The 18,540-nt window shown below is 38.1% G+C and overlaps 1 protein-coding gene across 2 annotated transcripts in view; it reads right to left on the bottom strand.

Moving 5' to 3' along the window:
* The window catches only part of LOC117394248 (protein FAM110B-like), a 64,707-nt gene that overhangs the window by 44,477 nt on the left and 1,690 nt on the right, over nt 1–18,540 (bottom strand). The window contains exon 2 of one of the 2 annotated variants that reach the window (XM_059017043.1): nt 8,911–9,028. The exons of the other annotated variant lie outside the window; for it this stretch is intronic. The gene's annotated coding sequence lies outside the window, so the exon portion shown is untranslated. The remainder of the gene's footprint in view (nt 1–8,910; nt 9,029–18,540) is intronic. 2 annotated transcript variants of the gene reach the window in all.

The following is an 18,540-nucleotide window of genomic DNA, read 5'->3' as shown; positions in this document are numbered from 1 at the left end:
TGATCTGAGAATTGCTGATTACTGGCATGTCAAAGACCAATGCTGCATGTGATGTGATAGGACATTCAAAGTATCGTACTTGCCATGCTTTCCATTTAACACCTGCGTTAGTTGAAAGGTCTGTTCATAGACTTGCTTTCTTGACATATGAGTCTGCAAACCTCACATGCTCAGTACATGTCATTCACACAGAGATGATGTTACAAAGCTAAAGGTATCAGTTAAACTAGGAGGTCAGATGGTCAGAACTCATCAATTTATGCCTATAAACCGCACTCTCCAGTTTCATAGTCTCAAGGTTAAATACTCCCTTTAGTGCCAGTCTATTTAGTACCTGCACTTCTCACGCTGAAATAAGGTTTCTTTCCCAGCATGCTATTTCTGCTTTGTTCCTATTTTGTAAAAGTTCTTACACAAACTATGACCATGTTAATGCAGATCGATTCTACTGTATGCCCAATGTCTTATTCAAAACAGAGGCCCTCAAAACACACTACGCGACGCTTGCTGGAAGGAAACTAATTCCACTTCAGAAGTTTTGGAAGACAGGTCTTTCTGTGTAATGTTAACCCTAGCCTTAATCTCTCAAAATATATGTAGGCTCATCATCACCATCATCCTCATATCATCAGGGAACATTGCAGCAAACAGGGACAACAGCCCACATCTCAGGCACCAGCCATCTTAGAATTGACTATTAACTCCTGTAAGCATTCGAGATGTTTTATGTAGACCAGCATGGGCTCTTGTTATCCCCATACTTTGATTTAGGGCAGTTTATTCCAAAATACAACTTTTACAGTAAAACATTGTTTATTCTGAAAACATTATCTAAATTAAGAAGTTATACACCAATAAAGTGTTTACACACATCATGCTATCTGCACTTTACCATATTGTTTAGTTGTATGTATTCTGGTGAACTGTAGAATGTAATTAGGAGTTTTAAGAAATAAATGTAAATCACGAAATTCCAGAAGATAAAGGAATCAACCGGGGGGGGGGGGGGGGGGGGGGGGACTGGTTGAAGGCTTGTTTGCCATATGGTCCATTAAAGATTTTTACATTCAGATGTATTGAATCCTATTGAAATCCTACATTCTTGATCGCACTCCCCCCCCCAAAAAAAGTATCAACACCAACCAGGTCTGTCAGGTGTTTACAGTCAATTGTGTGTACTGTACTCTTTGCAAAACTGTAGTCCAGCCTGGTGCAATAACACACATGTCCCCCATTGTTGGTTTTGTTCAGTGGATTATTTTTAAATCTAAAATAACTAAAAACACAGTCTACTTAGTTTTTTATTTTCTTATAGTTGTTTCTTTTATAAATTGTTTCAGGATGACAAAAGAAAATTAAAAGGTGCTACACTATTTAGTTTTGTTACTGTCGTGGATGTAATTTCACACTATACAGATAGAAGTGTACAAACAACAGTATAACCGATCATATCTGATCCTCTAAGAGATGATACCCTCTGTTAATAGATGGACCTCTGGCATGTCATTAACACATGCTGGTACCAACTGAATGGTAGGAGATGGAAACCGATCAATGCACATTTTATTATATTTTATTATTTTATTGAGTCTAAAACTGTAAATTCAGCTCTGAGCAGAATAGATCCAGTTGCAGATAAAAGCCAGGCGCTAGAAAAGATGGTGCGTTTGGGAATGCAGTTTTTGTTTATGTGCATGCTTTTTGTTGTTTTAAACACCATTTCTGTCTCGGGTTAACACACACTTGCGGTGCAAAAGAACAAAAAATAAATAAAACGGCTTGGACTAAGAAAGTACAGCAAGAACCTTTTTATGTAAATTACCAAATACTGTAATTTTCTCCTTAAGGGTTCTCACAGTGTTGCAAACCACTGAAGTACACACTGCTAATGTATGCATTTTTGTAGTGATTGTGTACAGCAAGATTTCCGCAATTCACATACAAAATGAAACTGCTGTATCTAATAGAGTTATTTAAAGCAGAGGATATTGTTGTGAGCAGCCTAAGACTCCTCTTAAGAAAAATTAAGATTAACAAAGTTAATTTTTCAACTTTAGGCAAACCATCCAGTATAGCCTTGGAGTAGTTTACAAACCATACATATATTTATATTCTTTTAAAGTCTGGATGGGGGTAAATTCCTGTTCTTATAATGCAGTGTTTTATAACAATATAGAACAAGGGAAATAAAACAAATAAAAACTTGCAAGAAAGGCTTGGTCCCTCCCAAGCCTATCTGAGCTGAACCAGTCTCTGAGGTGCTAGATGTTGTATTTATCTATCTCTGGCAGTTTCTTTAAACAGGTCAGCAAAACAGCTTAGGATGATCTCAAAACAGTTCCCATAGCAGCTGAGCTATGTTGCTGAGTTTCTTCACAAGAACAAATTAAGAGGATGATATAAATATGTAGTTATGTTAAACTGAGAAAACTCAGAACCTGCTTTGTGCACACACTGTAGACATATTTATTTGCGGATGTATTTTACACTACAAAAACACCCTAAAAAGAGCATGTGTAAACAAAAGCCAGTGTCTTTTTTTGTTTTTGTATTTTTAAATGAGTTTCACAGGATAGAAACAGCAGTGGTTGGAAAAAAGAACAAAAACTCAAAATAGCTATATATTTTAGTTAACTTAAGTGGGTCAACGCATCATCCTTTATTATTATTTACATATATGACAGTGAAATTGAGATTATTAAATTGATCCAAAAGCCCTAGCTCTGACCCCAGCATTAAGAACTAAGTACTTGTTTTTTAAACTGTTTCAGCCTTGCCTTCTGTAACTACTGCTTGTCAATAAGAATTATTGGCCAACAGTTCTTATTTGTATTAATTTGAGGTGTTAAACACAGGTATAGTCGAGCCAAAATGCGCCGGAACTCTGTTCCGGTAGTTTTTTCTATAGGCAGAACCTTGACCTAAAAATTAACTTATGAATCTTTACAGATTTGTTATGAAAATGCTTATATAGTGCATGACTGCTCTAATTTCAGTGCCTGGTACCGATCAAGCGATCTCTTTTAAGTGGAGAAATCAAATTAGTCTTTCTGCACTATGCAATTGAACAGGCACTAGGAACAAAAAAAATAAATGAGTGTTTCCCTACATGTCACTTTTGATGATACACGAAATCGGTCTCCAATAACCGGCGCATATTTTCAATGTTTTTAGTAAAGCGTCACACACATCTCCCGATTCCCACACAGTTGTCCGATTTAGTCAGTTGTCCTTGTGATGCAATGAAGAGAACATTTGGAACATATATTACAAAGTACAAAAGGCTTTTTTTAGTAAAAATGCTGACGACAGCAAAAAAAATCTATATTTTATTTGGCATTCCGGTACTTTCAGATTCAGGACTACACCACTTGTGTTAAACAGATCAAAGGGATATAAATAGTAGATGACTTAAACTTATTTTTGTTAAAGTATATTCTGAACATCTATTTGTAAACAGCAGCCAACACATTTTCCTGACAGACACACCTTGGATGCACATAAAGAAATTATAAACACTGCAGGATTACAAACCTTGCCTCTTAAGAAGAAAGATGTTAAAATTCAAACAAGCTAAATGCAAAACTAATTAAGCAATAGTGCCCGTGGATGAAGGCTCTATCGGGTGGTAGTTCACCGCAACTGGAGTTATGCGTCCCGAGACAAAGACAAGATATCTGAATGGAGCAGTATTACTGAACTGTCCGTGTCTCGGTTTGTTGTGAAAGATGCTGAGCTTCAGCTATGGTGACAGGTTGTGATTGGCTGATTTGGCAGTTGCCGGTATAGGACTGGCTGCTTTTGGTGCACAGTATTGATTGGCTGGTTTTGGTGGATAATGAAATAAATTTGGACCAATTGTGTCTTTGTTTAGTATTTGCTGTCCAATAGATTACAGCGAGTCAAAATGAAAAAGCCAGCACATGCACGGATTGATTTTAAGTTTGACTCATAGATGATGCGGTGATGTTCCAGCAGGCATCTACTGTCTGATAGAAGCCCACTAGAGCTGGAAGCCGTTTGGCTGATTGTACTGAATCATTTTCCAATTTAATTTAAACCGCAGAAGAATGAATGTTTCTAGAGCCGATGTTACTGTGAAAAATAACCCAAAGTTTCACTCAATATTTAGAATTGCTTTTTACAAATTTTTTAAAAAGTCATTGTAGTCGATTTGGTTACAAATCAATTTTCAAGAAGACGTTTCTCAGAAAAATTGGAAATTGTTAAAAAAAAAAAAAAAAAAAAAAAGGAGGTATCCACCACAAATACCCGTACTGACAACATTCAAATTATGAAAGGTATCCGTGGCTTACCAGTAGATGTCAATTAAAAAAAATATACTGCTGGAACAGTCTTTTGTTCAGTACAGAAAAGGTGATATGGAACAGCACTGGCTACAGCAATCTAGAATGTCTAACAAAGGTACATGGACTAATCTACCGATTAATCAACCAATGCCCATAAATTAGAAGGTATATAAGGACCTTTTTAATTTATTGTGTTATATGTTCCCATGTGTTGCTACAACTGTTTACGTAAGGTGTGTGTATTGCCTTATTTATCTATTTATTTACATTTTGACCACTTTCACTTTTTAAAATTTTTAAATTGCATTCCCTGCATCAAGATGGCTTCAAATGTACCAACATGGGCCTCTCAGAACTACATTTCCCATCATCCTCCTGCTCACTGGTAACTCCATCTCAGTTACATAGGATTACCTGTAAAATAATAGGATTTTCAATTAAATAAACAAGTAGCTATGGTGACATCACCAGTAAATAATGCTAATTAGTAACAAAGGTTCGAACCTTCCTTCGGTAATGTGTTCTGAACCTTCAAAGGTCAAAATGTACCCTTTGTTGCAGCCCTACTGTCATTTAATATTTTCTAGTCGCTAAATTCTACATTGTTAAAGTTGTTGTCAGTGGTAGTAATTCAGTAAACCTAGTGGACTTTTTGATTATTTGCATTGATGTGCGCTGCTACGAGACTGGCAAATATTAAAGCAACGTTGTTATCACAAATTTGATTTATGCGTGACACAATGTTGATCAAAATCTTGAATGCTTACATGTTCATGCTCATTTTACATTTTGTTTTGTGCGTTTCTGAGAATAAGTAGGGTGTAGATGATGTGTGCAGTCCTTGTTATGTGACCAATTAGTGGGTAATTCTAGGGTGATAACATCTAACTGTGACGTCATATTAATATTCAGAAAAACTCGCTCATAACAACTTTGCCGACTTGTGATCTCTGTGTAAACACCCCTTCACTTCTCAAAATACACTTTCTATCAGTTATTCTGCTACAGGCAGCAATAACAGAACAACAAATGAAACCTGTCAGTTTCGACAGAGTACTTTTTTTTTTTTAATTCAGGATCTCAAGCCTGTGCATCAAGCTACATCATGTCGTACCATACAGGGTGGCCCACTTGAAAGTAGCCCGGCAAGTATTTCAGTTGGATGTTGGCATTCAGTCCATGTCCACGTTGGGAGAGATATTCCTGTATAAACCGTGTAACAACGAGGACTCTTGTACATGTTTGTGTCTGCTGCATCATGTGATTATTTATGTATTAGTTATTTATTTATACGTTGTAATACTGGGCTACTTTCAGTGGGACACCCTGTACAGCCAATGCTGTTGTTTATGAGTACATCAGTATAACGGACACCCTTTTAAAGGAAACTGATAAGAAAATATATATTTTAATTTGAAATGCAGTAAGGTGAGTAATAAACTGACTCTTTTGTGATTGAGCAGTTGGTTCAAACAATTTAAACAGCAAATAATTCAGTGTAAATAATTATAAAACCATAAAGAGGGGCCAACAATATGAATCCAGAAATAAGAAAAAAGGGTTTTTATGATTTTTATGATTATAATATTAAAATAATAATAATAAATAATAATAATACATTACACGTGAATGAGAGGGATGCAGTAATTGTATCAATTAAATATGCAATTAAAACCAAGATTAACTGAGATTAAAATACATTGGCCCTACTATAGGTGGAGTGATTCACTATATCAACAAGTACTCAACTGTGTCCTGCACAAAAGCAAAATGGAATCCAAGGTTATTTCCCTAAGTGAAGAAAAAAAGGATGCAGGGTTTTCTCAGAAGCAACCACATAATGTATCACTATGCTTTCATAAAATTAACCACACTCAACAGCTTTGTAACACTTAAATAAACTGAAATATATACAGTGTCGTAAAAAAGTATTTGCCCCGTCTGATTTTCTGCCTTTTTGCACATTTTTCACATTGTATTTGGTCAGATGATTTTTCTGTGGGTTGTAGTAGTATATAGAGGGAGTGAGAGAAAAAATGACACCAAAGTTTGGTGCTTCTTTCATTTGTTTGGTGTGCAAGGTAATCAAACATGCAATCTTCAGGTGTGAAAAAGTTATTGCCCTCCCCTAGTTAACTCAACCCAATTAAAGGGATAATTAGGGTCAGCTGTTTGAGTACTTTGGTTAACAACCAGGCCTGATTTGGGCCAGCCCTGCCCAATATAAATCTGACTAACTTTGGCCCTTACCATCAGAGTGAAATTCTCAGCACACAGGTTCTAGAGGCACATCATGCCACGAACAAAAGAAATTCCTGAAGCCCTCCGGAAAAAAGTTGTTGATGCCTATCAGTCTGGAAAGGGTTACAAAGCCATTTCTAAGGCTCTGGGGCTCCACCGAACCACAGTCAGAGCCATATTGTCCAAATGGAGAAAGTTTGGGACAGTAGTGAATCTTCCCAGGAGTGGCCGTCCTGCCAAAATCTCTCCAAGAGCAAGGCGTAAAATCGTCCAGGAAGTCACAAAGAACCCTAGAACAACATCCAGGGATCTGCAGGCCTCTCTCACCTCAGCTAAGGTCAGTGTTCATGACTCCACCATCAGAAAGACACTGGGCAAAAATGGGATTCATGGCAGAGTAGCAAAGCGGAAACCATTGTTCACTAAGAAGAACATGAATGCTCGTCTCAAGTTTGCCAAAAAACACCTGGATGATCCTCAAGAGTTCTGGAACAATGTTCTAGATGAGTCAAAAGTGGAACTTTTTGGCCGACATGGGCCGTGTTATGTCTGGCGAAAACCCACTGCATTCCACAGTAAGAACCTCATACCAACGGTCAAGCATGGTGGTGGTAGTGTCATGGTTTGGGGAAGCTTTGCTGCATCAGGACCTGGACGCCTTGCCATCATTGAAGGAACCATGAATTCTGCTCTGTATCAGAGAATTCTACAGGAGAATGTCAGGCCATCCGTCCGTGAGGTGAAGCTGAAGTGCAGCTGGGTCATGCAGCAAGACAATGATCCGAAACACACAAGCAAGTTTACATCAGAATGGTTGAAGAACAAGAAATTTTAAGTTTTGGAATGGCCTAGTCAAAGTCCAGACCTAAACCCCATTGAGATGTTGTGGCAGGACCTGAAAAGAGCAGTTCATGCTCGAAAACCCACAAATGTCACTGAGTTGAAGCAGTTCTGCATGAAGGAGTGGGCCAAAATTCCTCCACGGCTCAGTGAGAGACTAATCAATAACTACAGGAAGCGTTTGGTTGCAGTTATTGCTGCTAAAGGAGGCGTAACCAGTTATTGAGTCTAAGGGGCCGATTACTTTTACACACTGGGGCATTGGGTGTTGCATAACTTTCTTTAATAAATAAATGAAATATGTATCAAATTTTTGTGTTATTTGTTCACTCAGGGTCCCTTTGATCTAATATTAGGTTTTGGTTGAAGATCTGATAACATTCAGTGTCAAAAAATATGCACAAATGCAGAAAATCAGACAGGGGACAAATACTTTTTTACGGCACTGTATATATCTCCCAAATATTCAGTATTCTTGCTTCTATGTACATTTCATAGACATGTCAAACTTCAACTTTCAACAAATCTTGTGGAGCAGTTTTATTGAGCCATTAACTACCGGTGTAGTACCCTTATATTGTATTTTATCACTTATGGCCCTATTTAGCAAATATGTGTGCAGCCGCTGTCGCTAGGGCAAAAATGACTGCGTTTGTGAAGCGCTGTGATAACGTGATTTAGAAGTCGGGTCTCATGCGTGGACTAACTCACATCAAATAGTGAATCATGCGCCCAGCCAATCAAAGTGGGGGAAGTAAGGTTACAACCAATAAGGATTCAACATTCCCTTTAAAAGGACCTGTGCGTCTGCAATAGCGAACGGAAGGAATTTTGAAACCAAAAAAAAGGAAGACACAAGCGCCTCAACAAGGTTACATTTTTTAGCAGTCTAGGGGGAAAGTGAATACTTACAAAATAAAAAAGTAATCTATAAGCAAAAATAAGTTACATAAATATTTCTTTCTGTTTCACTTGCTGAGCGAGCGAGCGAGCGAGCAACAGAGTCGGGGTCGGGGTCGGGACGAAAATATTTGAATCAGGAGTTTTCCTTAAGGTTAGGCGTGTATAGCTCACCTTTGAAACGTGAGCACCGTCGCTGACTTTATTATAAATGCTTTCCTGTTAAAAATATACTGATGGTACGCATTTGCGTCTTAGACAACAACAACAAAGTCTGCATTTTTTTATTGGTCCGCATGCGTACCTGTGAACCCCTGTCTAAAAGGCTTTGTCTGACCTGCCTGGCACTTGCAGCATCTGCTACCTCCAACACTGGTGCTTCAAGTTCAGCAGCTGCTTCCTTCAAAACCTGTAATCTTTCTCTGTAAGTTCAACGTCAATTACAGAGAGCTATGTTGCGTAAAACACAGCAACCCACGGTGATATTGCTAACCTTCTGAGGAGTGTACTGTAGTGTTTCCCCAGAGACATCCAAAGATTTCCAAACATAATCACATTTTGAGGTTTCCAAATGTTTGCTCAATTACAGTACGAGCACATTTAAAATGTACGATTATACCTTCGGCAGGGGTCGTGGGGTTGAGCAGCGGTCTCAGTAGCCACCGCTTCAGTAGATACCTGTTGTCCCCTGTCAACCAGCCTCTCAGACTGTCATACCGCTGAAATGCAGCTGCCACCTGCAAATTAGCGAGGATAAACAAGTCATGAGCGGAGCAACGATAGTTTGCATACACATTTGTGATGTAATTGTTGGCATCACAGCTGACACACTACTTGCACGTTGACAGAATAGGTCCCCTTACGATTTACTTAGAAGTGCCTATTCTGTGTTGGTGCATGTATTATGCTACAGTAAGCTTCCCTGGTAGTTTCACCGTTATTTTTCGTCAACCATGTAATTTGTGCAGAGTTTAGACCTGGTTTTCACATGTCTACTGAAACGCAAATGCTAATGCTGTTGATGGTTTGCTAAATCGCTACATTTGTATTTATGAGGACACTCCCCAAGTTCCATGTCAAGAGCTGATGCTAACTTGCCAAGTGGGCACAGAAACATGTGTTGCTAAATCACATATGTGGGCAAAGTCTGTTTGCCCACACGTGCGCCTGATTCTGTTGCGCTAACTGTTTGCAAAAGTGTTTTGCGCTTGCCTTAGGGGTTTGCGAACATTGCTAAATGGGGCCCTTAAAACCCTTTGCGGTCCATTGTCGGACTGGGTCCGACATTGCAATTATTCCTCACAGGTCCTTTGTCGGACTGGGTCCGACATCATTATAGCAACGCAATAAACGGGTGTTTAGTCGTTTTTTCTCCGGAAAAAGCCGAGAAAACCATTCAATTGCCGAGTGGTAGCGACAGGAGCCGAGACAAGTCGGAAAAAAAAAAAAAAAAAAAAAAAAGGCGTATTTCATGAATAGTCATACATGGTATCAGGTATCAGATAATGGGCGTCCATAATAAACAAGCTGGCTAAGTGCGTCAGCGCACTGAGACTATCATGGACATTTGCAGAGCTTTTTTCAGATGTTATAGTAATAAAATAATGACTTGGATCGCATTATTGAGGAGTTTGGTGATAAAACGAGTGATCTGGAGATGATCGATCGGTATGTACGACTATTATTATTATTATTATTTATTTCTTACACAGCTGAACGCTATAGCAAACAAAAGGCTGGGGAGGGGCTGGAGATGCCTAGTGTGTGCTTTGTTGATATGCAGGGCCATTTAAACCCGTTTGACTGTGAAAAAAAATACTTTTAAACAGCGCGTATAAAATTAACTGCGCGTGTGAAAATTAATTAGACCTGGCGTGCCTGACGCGCGATTAATAAATGGACCGCAAAGGGTTAATGTATCACAATAAACTGTTATGTTGTTATTATTTATTTATTTAGCAGACTAGGCTGTGTGAACTATGCATCAGCTGCAGAGTCACTTACAATTACGTCTCGCCCGAAAGACGGAGCACAAGGAGGTAAAGTGACTTGCTCAGGGTCACACAATGAGTCAGTGGCTAAGGTGGGATTTGACCCGGGGACCTCCTGGTTACAAGCCCGTTTCTTTAACCATTGACCCACACAGCCTTCTTTTGTAAAACATTTGCTTTTTTTAAGTTGCTGTAACACATTCCAACTCAAGAATAGATTTTTTGGTCTTAGATTTTTCTCTGGTTTTTCATCTCCACAGCCTGTCCAATAATGAGTCTTACTTTACAACCGCAGTTCCAGGTGACACACCTTTTCCAATGCAGTAATTCAAGTGTTTGTTTATTAAGCAGTAGATGAATGATCATGTGTCCCAAAAAGAAGGGCTTATATGGCAAGTTTTATGAAGTGAGCTAAATACACTTTACACGCCAAGGGATACAAGTGTAGTCTAAAGGCTCACTCATAATAACCTCTGCCAGTTTCTTTAATTGCTGCAGCTGGAACAGATTTCCTTATCCACAAGGGCTCAGTACAGTAAAAACGATAACAACGCCAAACCTTTGCAGTTTAGCCAATGGACTGAGTACAGTATTAGAAAAAGAGAAGCACGTCATTGATGATTCGGCACACCTCTCTACTTAGAAAAAAGTATATTACCACTTCAGCCGTTTCAATTATAAAGCTGCTGATAACTGATTCCTTTCTGTATACTATTACTTAGTTGTCTAATTGAAGACTGACACAACGATTAAGAGTTAGTTGGGTAAACTAAACATAAATTCTCTAGGTAAGAATAAACAGAAAGCTAATGCACTGTTCCTGAATTCTGTTACTATACATTACACTCATAATCCTTCTCTCCCCTTCCATTTCCCGTTTGCTTTAAACTAAAATGACAACATTTGAGTGGAACAGGTGGTTTAGTAGATACCCACAACAGTATGTAATGGGTCACTAGAGAGGATTGTTGGCTTTAAAAAAAATATATATTATATGTGTGTGTGTATATATATATAATATATATATATATATATATATATATATATATATATATATATATATATATATACACACACACATACACACACACACACATATATATATATATATATATATATATATATATACTGTACCGATCTATTTAACAACATTTTAAGCATTGAGTGATTTTTTAAATAAATGGTTATGCCACCTTTAGCAGCAATAACTGCAACCAAACGCTTCCTGTAGTTATTGATTAGTCTCTCACTGAGCCGTGGAGGAATTTTGGCCCACTCCTTCATGCAGAACTGCTTCAACTCAGTGACATTTGTGGGTTTTCGAGCATGAACTGCTCTTTTCAGGTCCTGCTACAACATCTCAATGGGGTTTAGGTCTGGACTTTGACTTGGCCATTCCAAAACTTTAAATTTCTTGTTCTTCAACCATTCTGATGTAGACTTGCTTGTGTGTTTCGGATCATTGTCTTGCTGCATGACCCAGCTGCACTTCAGCTTCACCTCACGGACGGATGGCCTGACATTCTCCTGTAGAATTCTCTGATACAGAGCAGAATTCATGGTTCATTCAATGATGGCAAGGCGTCCAGGTCCTGATGCAGCAAAGCATCCCCAAACCATGACACTACCACCACCATGCTTGACCGTTGGTATGAGGTTCTTACTGTGGAATGCAGTGTTTGGTTTTCGCCAGACATAACGGGGCCCATGTCGGCCAAAAAGTTCCACTTTTGACTCATCTGTCCATAGAACATTGTTCCAGAACTCTTGAGAATCATCCAGGTGCTTTTTGGCAAACTTGAGATTCATGTTCTTCTTAGTGAGCAATGGTTTCCGCCTTGCTAGTCTGCCATGAATCCCATTTTTGTCCAGTGTCTTCCTGATGGTGGAGTCATGAACACTGACCTTAGCCGAGGATGTTGTTCTAGGGTTCGTTGTGACTTCCTGGACGATTTTATGCCTTGCTCTTGGAGAGATTTTGGCAGGACGGCCACTCCTGGGAAGATTCACTACTGTCCCAAACTTTCTCCATTTGGACAATATGGCTCTGACTGTGGTTCGGTGGAGCCCCAGAGCCTTAGAAATGGCTTTGTAACCCTTCCAGACTGATAGGCATCAACAACTTTTTTCCGGAGGTCTTCAGGAATTTCTTTTGTTCGTGGTATGATGTGCCTCTAGAACTTGTGTGCTGACAACTTCACTCTGATGGTAAGGTCCAAAGTTAATCAGATTTATATTGGGCAGAGCTGGCCCAAATCAGGCCTGGTTGTTAACCAAAGTACTCAAACAGCTGACCCTAATTATCCCTTTAATTGGGTTGAGTTAACTAGGGAGGGCAATAACTTTATCACACCTGAAGATTGCATGTTTGATTACCTTGCACACCAAACAAATGAAAGCACCACCAAACTTTGGTGTCATTATTTCTCACAGACTCCCTCTATATACTACTACAACCCACAAAAAATCTGACCAAATACAATGTGAAAAATGTGCAAAAATGCAGAAAATCAGACAGGGGGCAAATACTTTTTCACGGCACTTTATAGCCTAAAGCAATTTTTATGATCAGACCATCTACAGATGTTATTAATGGTGCTTTATTAAAACTATAACTCCAGGAGATTTGGAATGGACAGTTCTCTTCGTTTCAAATCTTGTTTTAGCCTTCTCACGGCAGGTGATAGTCGGGGGGTGTTATTAATTATTTATCTGAGAATAACGGGTATTAGCAGCGTCTGCAACTTTAGCTAAAGATCACTGTTTGGCAGCTTACTGCCTCAGTAAATTGCATAACGTCGCAGGATTGATGCGAGATCCCAGGTGAAGAAAAATACAGTGCAAACCTGTTTGTCAGAAAACTGGCTATTGCAGAATACGTCGATACATGGTAGTGGTAAGTGCTACAAAGTCTTTAACAGTAGTTACTACACCCTTATGTAAAATGCAAATTTATGGATTTCTTCAATAGTCGTCAAAGTGTCTTTATCGAAGTAAGCGCCAGCCCAGTCTAGTGCAAAGTAGCGTACTGACAGAAAAACAAAAGAAAAGATGATCCAAAGAGGAAGATTAATAGCAATTGGCTCTTACTTCTATAGACACATTGGCTGATCTAGCCTACATTACAAATAAGGCAGGCAACTGGAACAGAAAAGCAGTTACACGACACACGGTTATACAGTTATAAAAAATTATAGGTGGTTCTTATTGTTATTGCATTAAAATACTGTTCAAGGTTAACTGAGACTGGCATGGATATACAATAGATGTGACATGAACATACACATCTATAAATACAAATGTAGACAAGTTCAGTATTGGGGTTTATATAAAACTGGAATGACAGACTGAACATACATACTTACACACTGACAAACACATCTACTATATTTACCGCCATTGGGAATATACTTCCCAGCTGGAAAAAAATGCTTCCAGTTGGCTACAGTGGTACAGTATACTGAAAAAGAGAAAAAAAAGTATTCTATATAACAGGGTTCTCCCCAGGCCTTTTCAGTCGGGCGGGTCGCCCGGATAAGTAGCTGTCGCCGCCCAGCTGAAAAACCCAGAGCTGCCCATCTTGCAGATGTTACTGTACCTTTAACGATAAGGAATGATTGTGCTGCTAGCAGACTAGATCACTTGCGCTTGCTGGGTGAAAAAAAAAGTCTTGGAATCACATGACAGCTGTGTTGCTGTGTTACGTCTTGACACTACATTTAACCAATCAGAGAGTTGAAGGGGTGGGTTTTCCATTTTAAGCACTTCGAGAGGCTGAAACATTAAAATGACTGCTAAAAAATAACAAATGGTAACTGAAATGGATGATGAAAAAGAAAAAAAGAATGCAGAAAATGAAAAAGAGCAACCCGATATAGTCAACGAAGAGCAACTTGTAGAAAGCGAATTGGAAGAACTTCAAGAGGGGCCAGTGTGTAAAAAAAAAAGATAGTGGTGTGGCAAAGTGGCTTGCCGTGCGCAGGTGTAGTTGGTTAAGTGTTCAGGAATAACACACACAAGACAGTGAAAGTTCAATAAAACAGCTCCTTTATTTGGCTGGGTTGCGTGTCAACAACACTTAAGTAATAAGCACAGGCTCTACACAGCAATGTGTATCGCTCCGTGCAAAACAAGGGTTTCAGTCCCGAAACAATAAAACACTAATAATTAACACACAACACAGCCATGGTCACTTCTGATAATGAGTGCTGTTGTGCATGTGTGGTGAAAGACAGTTTGTGAAACAGTGGTGTAGTGCAGTCCAGGTTTAGTGCTGGCTTGTAACGACAGCTCCTGGCTAGTGCTTAGCCATCTAACAAAGACAAATGACAAACAGTCAAGCAGGGTCAGTGTTCGGTTTTGTAATGCCGATTATTTGGAGATATATCTTGTGCAACTGCATTTAGTGATTCTGGATTTAATGACTGGAAACATGCTACAATTCACGTTCTAGAGCACAACAGTAGCGTTTCTCATCGAATAGTAACGGTTACTTGGATTTCCCGGACACAAAGCCAAAGGCCCGATAGACTGATCTGAAAAAACAGTTTGAAAATGAGCGGGCATATTGGAGAGACTTGCTTAGACGGGTTGTTGCAGTTGTAAAGTTTCTTGCTGAGCATGGTCTTTCCTTTAGAGGACATAATGAAGCTCTTGGTTCCCTTAATAATGGTAATTATTTGGGAATCTAGTAAAGGAAAGCCTTCGTACCTATCATCGACTGTTTGAGAAGAATTTATTTCTTTAAATGGGGCAAAAAGTACTTTGTGAAATAATCAGTCAGTTGCAGAATGCAATGTACTTTGCAATTAGTGTAGATTCCACTCCAGACATATCCCATGTTGACCAGCTTGAGTTCATTGTGCACTATGTATTGCAAGATGGGCAGATCCAAGAACATTTTCTGAAATTACTGCCTGTAAGGAGTACTGTTGATTTTGTTCCAACAGTTTTACAGGAGATGAACACTGACATATCTAATTGCAGAGGTCAGTGTTGCAGCAATGCAATGTCCGGAACACATAAAGGTTTACAAGCACAAATTCAGGAGATTAATCCACTAATACAGTGGGGTCCGTGTGCTGCTCATTCTCTCAATTTAGTTGGGGTTACTAGTGTAAACTGCTGCTTGGAGGCAAATATTTTTGGGGGTTTCTTCAGTTTCTTTTTAATTTCTGCTCTTCATCAACTCATCGCTGGCAAGTTGTTACAGCAGGATTAGATCCAAACGACAAGAGAATTGAGACACTGAAAGATCTGTCTGGTACTAGATGGTATGACCATTCCCAAGCTATAAGAGAACTTTGTCTTAATTATGGCAATATCCAGGAATCTGTAGCTGATGATTCAAAACAGAACCAAAACATGTGAAATGATGCTCGATCTCTGCACAGCAAAATGGACAAGCTCGAAATTGCTTTTCTTTGCAACTTTTGGAACACAATTCTATAGACGTTTCAGTCAACAAGTAACGCTCTTCAGGCTGTTGAGCTAGACCTAGTTACTGCTGTAAATTTGATAGGCTCGCTGAAGGAATTTGTGGCAAGCCTACAAGCTCAATTTGACAGGTTTGAAACAGCAGCTAAAACTATAGCAAAGTCATAAACAGTTACGTATCCGAGGGAACGTGTATGAGTAGACGGGGACCCCTGTGTATAGTGCATAACAGCGTAGGATGGAGATGACCGGCTTAGCGGCAGTGGGGGCACTGCGTAAGCAGCACCTTTATTTTGTAGTTTTATAACTGTGTTTTATTTTCCCTTTTTCTTTCGCCTTTTGTTATTTACTATTTCAGAGCGGCTGTGAGTGCGCCAGCATTTAATTGTTTACTAGTATTGGTATTTCTGTGGTCCTGCTTACTGTTGCCGATATTCAAGCCACACACAACAGTGCCCTCTGCGGGCTAAAAGAAAACATAGAAAATAATAATTGGGCACCAATGCGGTGTTTTCAATTAAACCTTCCGTCTCACCGTGTGTGTCAGTGAATTGCCCACCACTCTGCCACACCATGATAAAAGGTTTTACATAAGATGTGGCAATGTACTTTGTGATATTTTGCTTAGTCTGGACTATTTTCATAAAATAGCTGACAGTTCTGAAAATAAGGACGTTTTTGAGAATTTTGGCATACAGACCAGTAGAAGATATTTGAAATCTGATTTTTTTATTTGAAATCCTCATAGAATTTTGCATCTGTCATATGCTGATATTTTTTTTTATATCTAACTTGGAAATGGGTCGAAATTGGCCGTTTTTAAAAATGTTATTTATTATTATACATTTTTCAATTATTTTTTGGCTGTGCAGTTTATATAAAAAACATATAATACATTTCACAACAAAATGCATTATATCCATGGCTTCTGTTTTTCTGTGCTTATTTTTCGCTATTTTCGAGTTTTATGTAAATGTTTTTTTTCAGGGCTTTTGTTTTTGATATACTGTATGAAATTTGTGTTTTCGGTTACATTTCAAAATGCTTGAGCATTTTATTTCTGTCAAAATATGTATAGTAGTAAAAAGACAGTACTTGCACACTTAAGTACCTTCTTTCTTTTATTGTCTTCCACAATGACATCCCTATGGTCACGGGCACATTCTTCTGGGGTTTTTGTGTGTAGGCATTTTTGTACATTTCAAGCCTCCCTCCTGATTTTAATCTCGTTTTAAATCTTGCAAGCGGAGTCTCCAATAGAAATGTAGGAATGGGCTGTCACCTAGTAGTTGGGGCGGGTTTAAAGTATTCAGAACGAATCAATGATAGATACAAGTCAGGAAGGTGGGACTGTATTTATTATTATTTTTGTAGAACGTTTTATTTTTCAGTGGGAAAAGGGTAAAGTCAACGTGAATTGATTAACCATTTCCACAGTTTTTCCAGTGTTTATTGGCTATCCACCGATTTCATTTTTTTTTGTATTGGAGGTGTTTTATCTGGTTTTATCGGTTAAAACCGAAAATCAGAAGCCCTAATTATATCATTGGAAACAGCTACTAAAGGCCTTTCTATAGATATATTGGGTTTTAATTTCTGATGTAAGGTTGCCAAACTACAAGCACTAAACACAAAGTGGTCATATTCAAGCCTAAAATATGGGCATTCTACCTAGGTGTCAAAGGGTTAAACATTACTAACTTGATTACTTAGTGTGCATCTTTCCAACAAATGACAAGACTGTAAACATTTTAATGTACAAAAAAAAACTGGAATTTACATGCCAAGATTAATTTGTATCATAAATGAAACTTGTTATGCAAAGAAAAACTATAGTTTCATCAGATTGGAATTCCAGGAAAATGTTCCAGCTCTGGGAAGAAGTTCAAATGGGTATAATGAATTTTCCAGGTACAGACGTCTTTTATTTGATATATATATATATATATATATATATATATATATATATATATATATATATATATATATATATATATATATATATAAACCATGGCAATAGACCCCTAAACTGCAAAACATGTATCCTGATATTAGTTACGTTCATACCTATGAATGTGACTAATATATATATATATATATATATATATATATATATATATTCCTTCCTTCATCACCTTCTTCAGTGCTTCATGTCAACAGCCACTGTATTTACCAATTATTACAACAAGCACTGTGTAAAGCCAACAATAAAAAGCTACATTCAAAACAAAGATATGGTCAATAAAAAAAAAAAGGTTCACGCCAACAAATATTTTTAAGCCAGCAGAAAATGAAAATACAAGAAAAACACTTACTCCCATAAACCTCACAAAGGCATATTTGCGTTTAGTGGGAGAACCGACAGAATTTCAGCAGGTAACTGAAAAAGACCTGGACAAACACCTTTAGAATTTTATCTTGTCAAAAAATAAATAAATAAATAAAAATGTTCCAGTTTTCTCCGAAGCATTCTTAGCAGCGCTGCGCAGACGTAAGTATGAATGCTGTTTTTTCTTGAGTATACATTTAATATATGGGTCAATCAAAATAATGAGAGGCAAGGTTGGATAGTAAATATGACTTTCTAAACTGTAAAGCCATAAATATTTGCGAGTCTCTTATTAAGCGTTTTTCGCGAATGAAAAAAATGTAAACATTTTTGGCACGAATATCTTCGTGTTGTACTTATAATGAAGTAGGCTAATATACTACTACCAGTGCAACAGGTCGCCAACGTTTCTGGAGCAAAATAGGTTTTATGGGTGTGATTTGCCAAATATTTTGTTTAAATATTGTTGATACAGCATAAGTAAATAACTAAA

The sequence above is a fragment of the Acipenser ruthenus genome, chromosome 3 (assembly GCF_902713425.1).
Source record: "Acipenser ruthenus chromosome 3, fAciRut3.2 maternal haplotype, whole genome shotgun sequence".
NCBI classification, from domain to species: Eukaryota; Metazoa; Chordata; class Actinopteri; order Acipenseriformes; family Acipenseridae; genus Acipenser; species Acipenser ruthenus.
The sequence above is the reverse complement of the archived record's forward strand: the minus strand, read 5'-3'. Positions and strand labels throughout refer to the sequence as shown.